We start from the raw sequence: 9,440 nt of genomic DNA on the forward strand, positions 1-9,440 counted from the left end.
GTGCCGTCTGTGAAGTGTTTCCTTTAATATATCCTACTCATCCATATTGGAACAGAGTATTGGAGGGTATACCCTTCTCAGCTGGGGAATGAGTAAATGCTGAGCAGCTTTCCTGGCCTGCTTCTCACCTGTAGAAATTTGGGGACCCATGATGATCTAGAAGAGTAACAGACTGTTAGCTCAGGCTGGGGATTGTTTTGGAAGTTGTCTTTTGTCTTTTTATCTATTTGATTTCAGTCAGATCCATGTACTATGAACTCCATTCTCAATTCCTTGAGAAATGCATTTTTCTCTAGACATCAGTACAATTATCTTGAGCTTATCAGGCTTCTGTGGCACCACATCCTTAGTCTCTTCCTGTGGGGAGTTACCCTCCAAGCCATTTTGTTCCACTGAAAGAGTTTACTGGGTGAAAGGAAAACATTTGTTTCCTTTACTCACAACTCACTGAATAGTTTTGTATTCCCAAGTATGTGTGGGTTTTTCCACACCAAGCAGTTCTCTGTGGATACCAGCTGGGTGTCCTATAATATAACTCAGTGTTGGCACTACCCAGAACCAGCTCAGACCTCACAGTTTCAGGGATCAGTCGTGTAACTTTAGATGCTCCTCTCCCACTTGGTGACTCTGGTTAATTCACGGGGTCACAGAAGAGTCAGACACAACTTAGCAACTAAACAACAACATTAAGGTAATAATGACCTTAAATTTTAAAAAGGATACTCTGATTTTTGTGCATTATCCAAAACTATGTAAGAAAGTTGTGGTAGAAAGTAGTATTATTTCAGATTATCCAATCCCCTGCTTCCTTGAAGATGATCATATATGTGTGTGTGTGTTTGTGTATAATATATATCCCCACGTGTACGACTTTTGCATGTCTCACAAAGACTAGACCTCCCATGGTTATTGTTTTGGGGACTGATCATGTCATATGCTTTGGCCAAATCTGGGCCAGCCTTCTTGTTTCAGTACTTTATCAAGAGAATGCCTTTCCTATAAGGGTTGTTCTTTCAGCCTTGGTTCTGGAGGGGCATCTCAGGCTATTTCTACAGAGCTGACCCACAGTCTACAACGTAATGTTAATAGGACATACAAGTTTGTTATTTTTAGAAACCACTGAAATTCGGAGGTAATTATTACAACAAAATGAACCCTGCAGGAAGTGGAACCAGAAGTAGGGTGTTACCTTCAATACCAGTACCACCAAAAATAATAAAAATACGTGATGGAGGCATGGAGGCCAGGGCGGGTAACAGCAAGGAAACTGTAAGGGCAAACCACATAATGTAGTGGTAAACAGAAAGGTTAGGGATAAAATGTTAGATAACTTGGTGAAAAGACTGGAATTGTGATTGGCATCTAACGTGGGAGTATGTAAAAGTAAAGTGTCAGTTGCTCAGTAATGTTCAACTCGTTGTGACCCATGGGCTGTGGCCAGCCAGGCTCCATTGTCCAGAGGATTCTCCAGGCAAGAATACTGGAGTGGGCAGCTGTTCCCTTCTCCTGGGGATCTTCTCGACCCAGGGATCAAATCCAGGTCTCCTGCATTACAGGTGGATTCTTTACCACTGAGCCACCAGGAAAACCCCATTATCATATCAGGTAGGGTTCTCCGGAGAAATAGAATTCAGTTCAGTTCAGTTCAGTCGCTCAGTCGTGTCCGCCTCTTTGCGACCCCATGAATCGCAGCACGCCAGGCCTCCCTGTCCATCACCATCTCCTGGAGTTCACTCAGACTCACGTCCATCGAGTCAGGGATGCCATCCAGCCATCTCATCCTCAGTCGTCCCCTTCTCCTGCCCCCAATCCCTCCCAGCATCAGAGTCTTTTCCAGTGAGTCAACTCTTCTCATGAGGTGGCCAAAGGACTGGAGTTTCAGCTTTAGCATCATTCCTTCCAAAGAAATCCCAGGGCTGATAGCCTTCAGAATGGACTGGTATCTCCTTGGAGTCCAAGGGACTCTCAAGAGTCTTCTCCAACACCACAGTTCAAAAGCATCAATTCTTCGGCGCTTAGCCTTCTTCACAGTCCAACTCTCACTTCCATACATGACTACTGGAAAAACCATAGCCTTGACCAGACGGACCTTAGTCGGCAAAGTAATGTCTCTGCTTTTGAATATTCTATCTAGGTTGGTCATAACTTTTTTCCAAGGAGTAAGTGTCTTTTAATTTCATGGCTGCAATCACCATCTGCAGTGATTTTGGAGCCCAAAACAAGTCTGACACTGTTTCCACTGTTTCCCCATCTATTTCCCATGAAGTGATGGGACCAAATATCAAAAATATCTGTATCTAAGAGAGAGATACTTACTTACTTTAAGGAATTAGCCTACGTGAATATGGGACTGAAAAATTTGATTTGTAAGGCAGGCCAGCAGGCTGGGAACTCAGACAGGACTTCTGTGTTATAGCCATGAGGCAGGATTGCTTATTCTCTTGAAATTTTCAGATTTTGCTCTTCAGGTTTTCAAGTGATTGGATGAGGCCCTACCCCACATTATCAAGGGTTATCTCCTTTACCTCAGGTCAGCTGATTTCAGATGTTAATTACATCTACAAAATACCTTCATAGCAACATCTAGACTCATGTGCTGTTTTAAAGAGAGTGGAATATGAATATAGAAAGTACTTTCTAATAGATCTCATGATAAGGCAGCAAACAAATTACTTTGATCACAACTAAGAAACTAGATGTATTTTGGCTGAAGATGTTTGACCATCTAAAACAGAGGTTGGCAACTGTGGCCTACTGCTTGTTTTTTTATAAATAAAGTTTTATTGTAACAACAATGCTTATTTTTTGTATATTGTCTGTGGCTGTTTTCATTCTACAGTGACGGAGTTGAATAGTTAAAACAGAAACTGCATGGCTTGCAAATCCTGAAATACTTACCATCTAGCCCTTTATAGAAAGTGCTTGCCAGTGCTTAAAGAATACATAGAAATGTCTGTTTAGTTCTTTGGCCCATATTTTGATTGGGTCATTTATTTTTCTGGAATTGAGCTGCAGGAGTTGCTAATAGCCAGGACATGGAAGCAACCTAGATATCCATCAGTAGATGAATGGATAAGAAAGCTGTGGTACATATACACAATGGAGTATTACTCAGCCATTGAAAAGAATATATTTGAATCAGTTCTAATGAGGTGGATGAAACTGGAGCCTATTATACAGAGTGAAGTAAGCCAGAAAGAAAAACACCAATTCAGTATACTAATACATATATATGGAATTCAGAAAGATGGTAACAATAACCCTGTATGCAAGACAGCAAAAGAGACACAGATGTATAGAACAGCCTTTGGACTCTGTGGGAGAGGGCCAGTGTGGGATGATGTGGGAGAATGGCATTGAAACATGTATAATAAAACGTATGAAACGAATAGCCAGTCCAGGTTTGATGCATTATCTGGATGCTTGGGGCTGGTGCACTGAGACGACCCAGAGGGATGGTACGGGGAGGGAGGAGGGAGGGGTGTTCAGGATGGGGAACACGTGTACACCTGTGGCAGATTCACGTTGATGTATGGCAAAACCAATACAATATTGTAAAGTAATTAACCTCCAATTAAAATAATTAAAAAAAAAGAATACATAGAAATGCAGCTTGTGGTTCTTGCTCTGTTATGGTTCATTCCGAGTTCAGTATTTCCATTCAAGTATGAATGTATACTTATTAAACATTACAGTAGCAATATTTTGTTGTTGAAAGCTACAGATTTTACTAGTTTCATAAAATTTAATAATTTCTTAACTTTTCATTGCATAGACATTCAAATTTTCTCTTAGATCACTTGCTGAATTCAGTTTTATGGATAAAATATATATGAATGCTGTTTGTTTTTAAATGAACACTTGTATATCTTTGGGAATGAAGAGAAAGTACTTTTTGTACAAAATTTGGTCAGCTTCATATTATTACAGTTGCAGAATTCATTGTTTGTATCTATTTTCCTTCTTTTAAGATGGTAAAAAGGTATATTTCTATGCCCAGCTCATCCCCCTTTTTTTAGATAATGGATTAAAAAAAAAGTAAGCTATTTTAAAATTTGCTCCTTTATCTGTAAAATGGAATCAGACTACAAGATGCATTTGTTTCCCAACCAAATAATAAATTGCAGCTTTAGTAGGTAGAGAGAGTCTAGACCCTGGATTCAGATAGCTCTTGGTTTAAATGTAGTGGTTTAAAACAACAGCTATTTTACTTGCTGCTGACTCCATAGGTCAGCAATTTGGGCTGGGTTCTGCTGCTTGGTTGTTCAGCTGGTCTTGTCTGGGATTACTCATGTGGCTGCCAAGTCATTTGGTAGTGCCTCTAACGCTGGGTGGTCTAAGTTGGCCACGCTAATGTGTCTGGCAATTTTTGCTAGATTGCATGACTGGGTGGTTGGGCTCTTTCTCTCAAGATCTCTCATACTCTAGGAGGCTAGCTGGCTTACAGTGTGTCAGCAGCAGCCCCAGAGGGGAAGCTGCAAGGTCTCTTGAGACTTAGATTCAAAGTTCTACAAGATCACTTCTGCCACAGTTCAACTTGTCAAGTCCAGCCCAGATTTAAGGGATGAGGAAATAAATGCCATCTTTTGATGAGAACCATGGCAAAGTCATATTGCAAAGGATGGGTTTACAGGAGAGGAGGGAATTAATAGTAGCTGCCCAATCTAACACCATCAGTTGCTTAGTTCCTTTATGCCCTGTTTGGAAAGTAGAAATAACAATGTGATTTAGAGAGTTTTTCTTATAGTGTGACAATTATGTATATAAAGCACTTAGAAGTATTTCTTAAAGAATTTTATTATTGTATACTTAAATATCATCAGGGTATTCATTCTTCCTCATTATTAATTTCATCATGTATTTTTAATGAGGAGAAACATATTAAGACTCATTGGGAGCAAATCCTGTGTAAAGTAACTGTGCAGGAAGAGTTAGGCATATGTGTAGAACTATTATCTTTTTCATAATTAAAAAGAAAAGCAGTTAACTTCTAATGTGTTTGTAAAAATATGTGTTTTCTTGTGACCCTCTGTCTACATATCTTTGTATTTCCAACTTTCAATTTTAAAAATACTGGCTAGTAGAGTAAGATTTATTATCAGTTTAATTCTCAAAGGGTCTTTTTAGTTCTAGCAAACATATTTTTATTTAGCTGTTTCTCTGCAAAGCCAAGAATAAATAGAAAACCAAAGAAACAAAAATATCTCTTATTTTTCACTGTAGTCAAATACCATCAGAGGCTCTTTTATAAGTGTATCTGTTTTGCTTTTTACTTTGTCAAGAATAAACATCGAATGTTTCCTAAATCTGTCCTGTTTTCAGATATTAGCAGAAATGTTTGTTAAAACTCACCAGAAGTTAGTACTGTGTTCATTGGTGTGTGTAAGGTGGGGTAGGAGGCATAATAGACCCTTCTTGGTTTTTACCTTTATACTGAAAAAAATTCACTCATGACACTTAGATGTTTAAAGAACTGATTTGAATACATTTTTCTCTAAAATTTTCTTGGGAGAAATTTTTCTCCTGAATAACCAGTTGCTTAGCATTTTAAAGGGGATCTTAAATAAGATCTTATATATCCAGCCTAAGAGCTCTATTCTTGTATGATACACATTTATGATTTGTTGTGTTCAAGATCTATGTATATATTTACTTTAGAAATTGATGCTGCTTCTGTTATCAGAAGAACGTTAAAATAAAACAGGAAGGGTGAAATACGCAATAGTATGAAAAAAATGATACTTAATAAAATTGGAGAGGCAATTTCCTATCTATTTTAAACAACCTCTTTTGGGCCCCTAGACAGCTCTAATAAAGGAGCAAATACCTGCAATAGTTAGTGGTAGACAGTCTGGTATTTATATGACAGACTAGAATAGAATCAAATGGAGTGGTCAGGAAATCTTATCAAGGCAGTGCTGAGTCTTTTAGACTGCTGTTTGTTTAAAGTTATTTATTAATTTTTAAAATTTTATAGCACCTTCAGTATTTAAGATGTTAGATTTGTTATTTAAGTAATAATAATAATTATTGTTGTTGTTTTTTCTTGACATTTTTATATAGAGAAATTCAGTAAAGCAGGATTTAGCCTGTTAATGTCTTGGTCAGAAAAACGGTTGACAGGATAGATTTTCCCCTTCCTCTAATTGTTCCAGTGAGTCCTGACTAAATAGTGCTTTCAGATCACATGGTGGAAGACTTGTGTAGATAAAATGTGGCCTAATTAAATAAGGAAAAGGAAAAACCAGAAAGGGAAGAGAGCCAGGCATCTAAGAGAAAGATACTGGATGAACAACTTTTGTTTTCCTGTTTTATTTTAACTTTTTTTTTTTCTTTTTCTGTTATGTAAGATCTAACTTGCTGTTATATAAGAAAGAAGAGTAAATAACCTTTGGACTAAATGGAATGGGGGAAATATTTCTAACTATCATCAATCCAGTGAACTGTAGAACAGTTCTTAATTGTGCAGCCTAATCTTCAAGGAATGTTTATGCTTCATGAGCTTTGCTTTCTGCTGTTTGCTCCATTTTCAGTTGTGGTGGGGCTTGTCTTGGGTTTAGTAATGAGAATGGTGATAATTGTAGGGTACTGTGGAAGCCTTAAACTCATTGAGTTATGTACTTTAAATATGTACTGCTTTTTACATGTCAATTATACTTTAATAAAGTGGTTTTAAAAAAGAGATTTTGGCTGTCTTATTCACTTCTATATCTTTGGTGCCATGCCTGACATAGGTGCTTCATTACAGTTTGTATATGCAAATATGGAAGTTTTTATTTATTTATTTATTTTTAATGTGAAGGACATCTAAGTTTCTGAGGCTTATATTTTTTAAAGAGGACTTGCATTTTTACATCAAAGATTTATTTTCAGATGATTTGAGGAGTTGGAATTTCTTAATTAGTAGAAACCACTGGACAAGTCTAACAGAATTCTCTAATCTTTCTGCAGCTAACTGCAATTGCCTTATAAAAAATCCCATAATCTCCCAGTGACTCAGTTTCTGCATATGTAATATAAGAATCAGTTAGCATTTCAATATGAGGAGGCTGAAGGAGGTAGTGGGGATCACACTATTCAGGGATTTGTAGACATCATGAGCATGGCCTGGTGTGCTACATTCCATGAGGTTGCAAAGAGTTGGACATGACTAAGCGAATGAACAACAACAAGACGTCATGAAGGAATTTGTTTTTCTCCTCCAAGAATAGGAAACTACTGAAAGATTTTAAGTGAGGTGGCAGAGGGCGTTTGAAAGGGAGTGGTGTGATTTGGTTTGCATTCTGAAAATCACTTTGGCTACAGTGTGGAGAATACAAGGGAAGGGGCTGGAATGAATCTGGAGAGACTGTTTAGGAAATTAATGCAGTAATCCTGGTGAAGGATGGTGCTAACTTGAAGTAGGGTGATGTTGATAGACATGGAGATGAGCAGTTGGATTTGAATAATGGGGAGGTAAAGTCTCTTGAGATTTGGTGCCAGGGGAACAAGAAGGGTCTGGTGTCAAGACTCATCTCTATATTTCTGTCCTGTACAACTAGATGGATGATAGTAACATTCACTGTGTTAGTGAAAGTTGGAGTGAGATCAAGTTTCAGGAGGAAGAACATGTTTATAGTTTGAAACATGGAGGTACTTTTAAGACACTGAAAAAGAATTGTCAAGAAGATATTTGAATATATGGGCCTGAAGCTTAGAGAAGCCTGGGTTGCAGATGCGTATATGACAGTCATATGTAAACAGATTTTTAAATTACAATATGAAGTGCTTTGTCTACAAGCTGTGTTTAGTTTCCTAATTTGTGGTGTTTCAAACCTGGTGATTTTTCTACTCTTTTTTTTACTAAAACATAAGATTTATGTTTTACTAAAACATAAGATTTACAAAAGTTTCCAGACAAGCCACACAAAATGATCAGAAGGTTTTTCTTGAAGGGAGAATTCTACACTTGGCAGGAGGGTCACAGTGTTACTAATAAGGGCTGTGATATTTGTTTAATGTTTCCATTTTGGTTCAAAGATAGAGCTTGTCCATCTACAGTGTCTAAATAAAGTAAGACTTGGCTGGAGAGCATATTCTAAAAAACTGGCTAGCTGTTTTTACCCAGTGCAGTTAGATCACCATAAGATGGGAGAAAGGAAAAAGTATAACACCCGCACCCCTGCTGGTAACCCTGACAATCACCTTTATTCATAGTGCTTTTTGTTTAAACTGTGATGGGGGAAATGAGTAAAAGCAGAGAGGGATCACGCTTTTGAATGTTTCGCAACATCCAGATAATACTTGTAGCCTCTGCTCAGGCTTTACAACAGTGAATCAGGGGAAGACATAGACTTGCTAATGTGTATTTAATCACCAAAGGACTGAAGCTGTCTAGGCTTTTATTCTGTAATGTTTTTAAGATTGTGTCCATTAAATGCAAACAAAAAAAGGAAGAAGTCTTGGCAGGACAGAAGTCATGCAGACTTGATGATCGGATCAGTGTAAATATTGTTCATGGCATACAGCCTACTCCATGCTCTAGCTGTTTCCATGGCTTGGGCCTCCTTGGCCTTCCACTGCTCTAATGCTGTTTGCTAATGGATTGTCTGGTTTGGAAGCACTTAACAAAGCCAGGATCTACGGCAGGACTGTTCATATCTGCAGTGTTGGAGACCACCGATTCAAAACATCTAAACATATTCTTCCCAGCTTGTCTACATTCAGTTCAGTTCAGTCGCTCAGTTGTGTCCGACTCTTTGCGACCCCATGAATCGCAGCACGCCAGGCCTGCCTGTCCATCACCATCTCCCGAGTTCACTCAGACTTACGTCCATCGAGTCAGTGATGCCATCCAGCCATCTCATCCTCGGTCGTCCCCTTCTCCTCCTGCCCCCAATCCCTCCCAGCATCAGAGTCTTTTCCAATGAGTCAACTCTTCTCATGAGGTGGCCAAAGTACTGGAGTTTCAGCTTTAACATCATTCCTTCCAAAGAAATCCCAGGGTTGATCTTCAGAATGGACTGGTTGGATCTCCTTGCAGTCCAAGGGACTCTCAAGAGTCTTCTCCAACACCACAGTTCAAAAGCATCAATTCTTCGGCGCTCAGCCTTCTTCACAGTCCAACTCTAACATCCATACATGACCACAGGAAAAACCATAGCCTTGACTAGACGGACCTTAGTCGGAAAAGTAATGTCTCTGCTTTTGAATATTCTATCTAGGTTGGTCATAACTTTTTTCCAAGGAGTAAGCATCTTTTAATTTCATGGCTGCAGTCACCATCTGCACTAATTTGGGAGCCCCCCCCAAATAAAGTCTGACACTGTTTCCACAGTTTCCCCATCTATTTCTCATGAAGTGATGGGACCGGTTGCCATGATCTTCGTTTTCTGAATGTTGAGCTTTAAGCCAACTTTTTCCCTCTCCTCTTTCACTTTCATCAAGAGGCTTTTTAGCTC

General features: G+C 38.7%; 1 pseudogene; it reads right to left on the reverse strand.

The window, feature by feature from the left end:
• Positions 1-8,455: 8,455 nt before the first annotated feature.
• Positions 8,456-9,440, reverse strand: part of LOC120860876 — a 2,025-nt pseudogene continuing 1,040 nt past the window's right edge.

Source organism: Oryx dammah, unplaced genomic scaffold (genome assembly GCF_014754425.2).
Source record: "Oryx dammah isolate SB20612 unplaced genomic scaffold, SCBI_Odam_1.1 HiC_scaffold_11209, whole genome shotgun sequence".
Taxonomy (NCBI): domain Eukaryota; kingdom Metazoa; phylum Chordata; class Mammalia; order Artiodactyla; family Bovidae; genus Oryx; species Oryx dammah.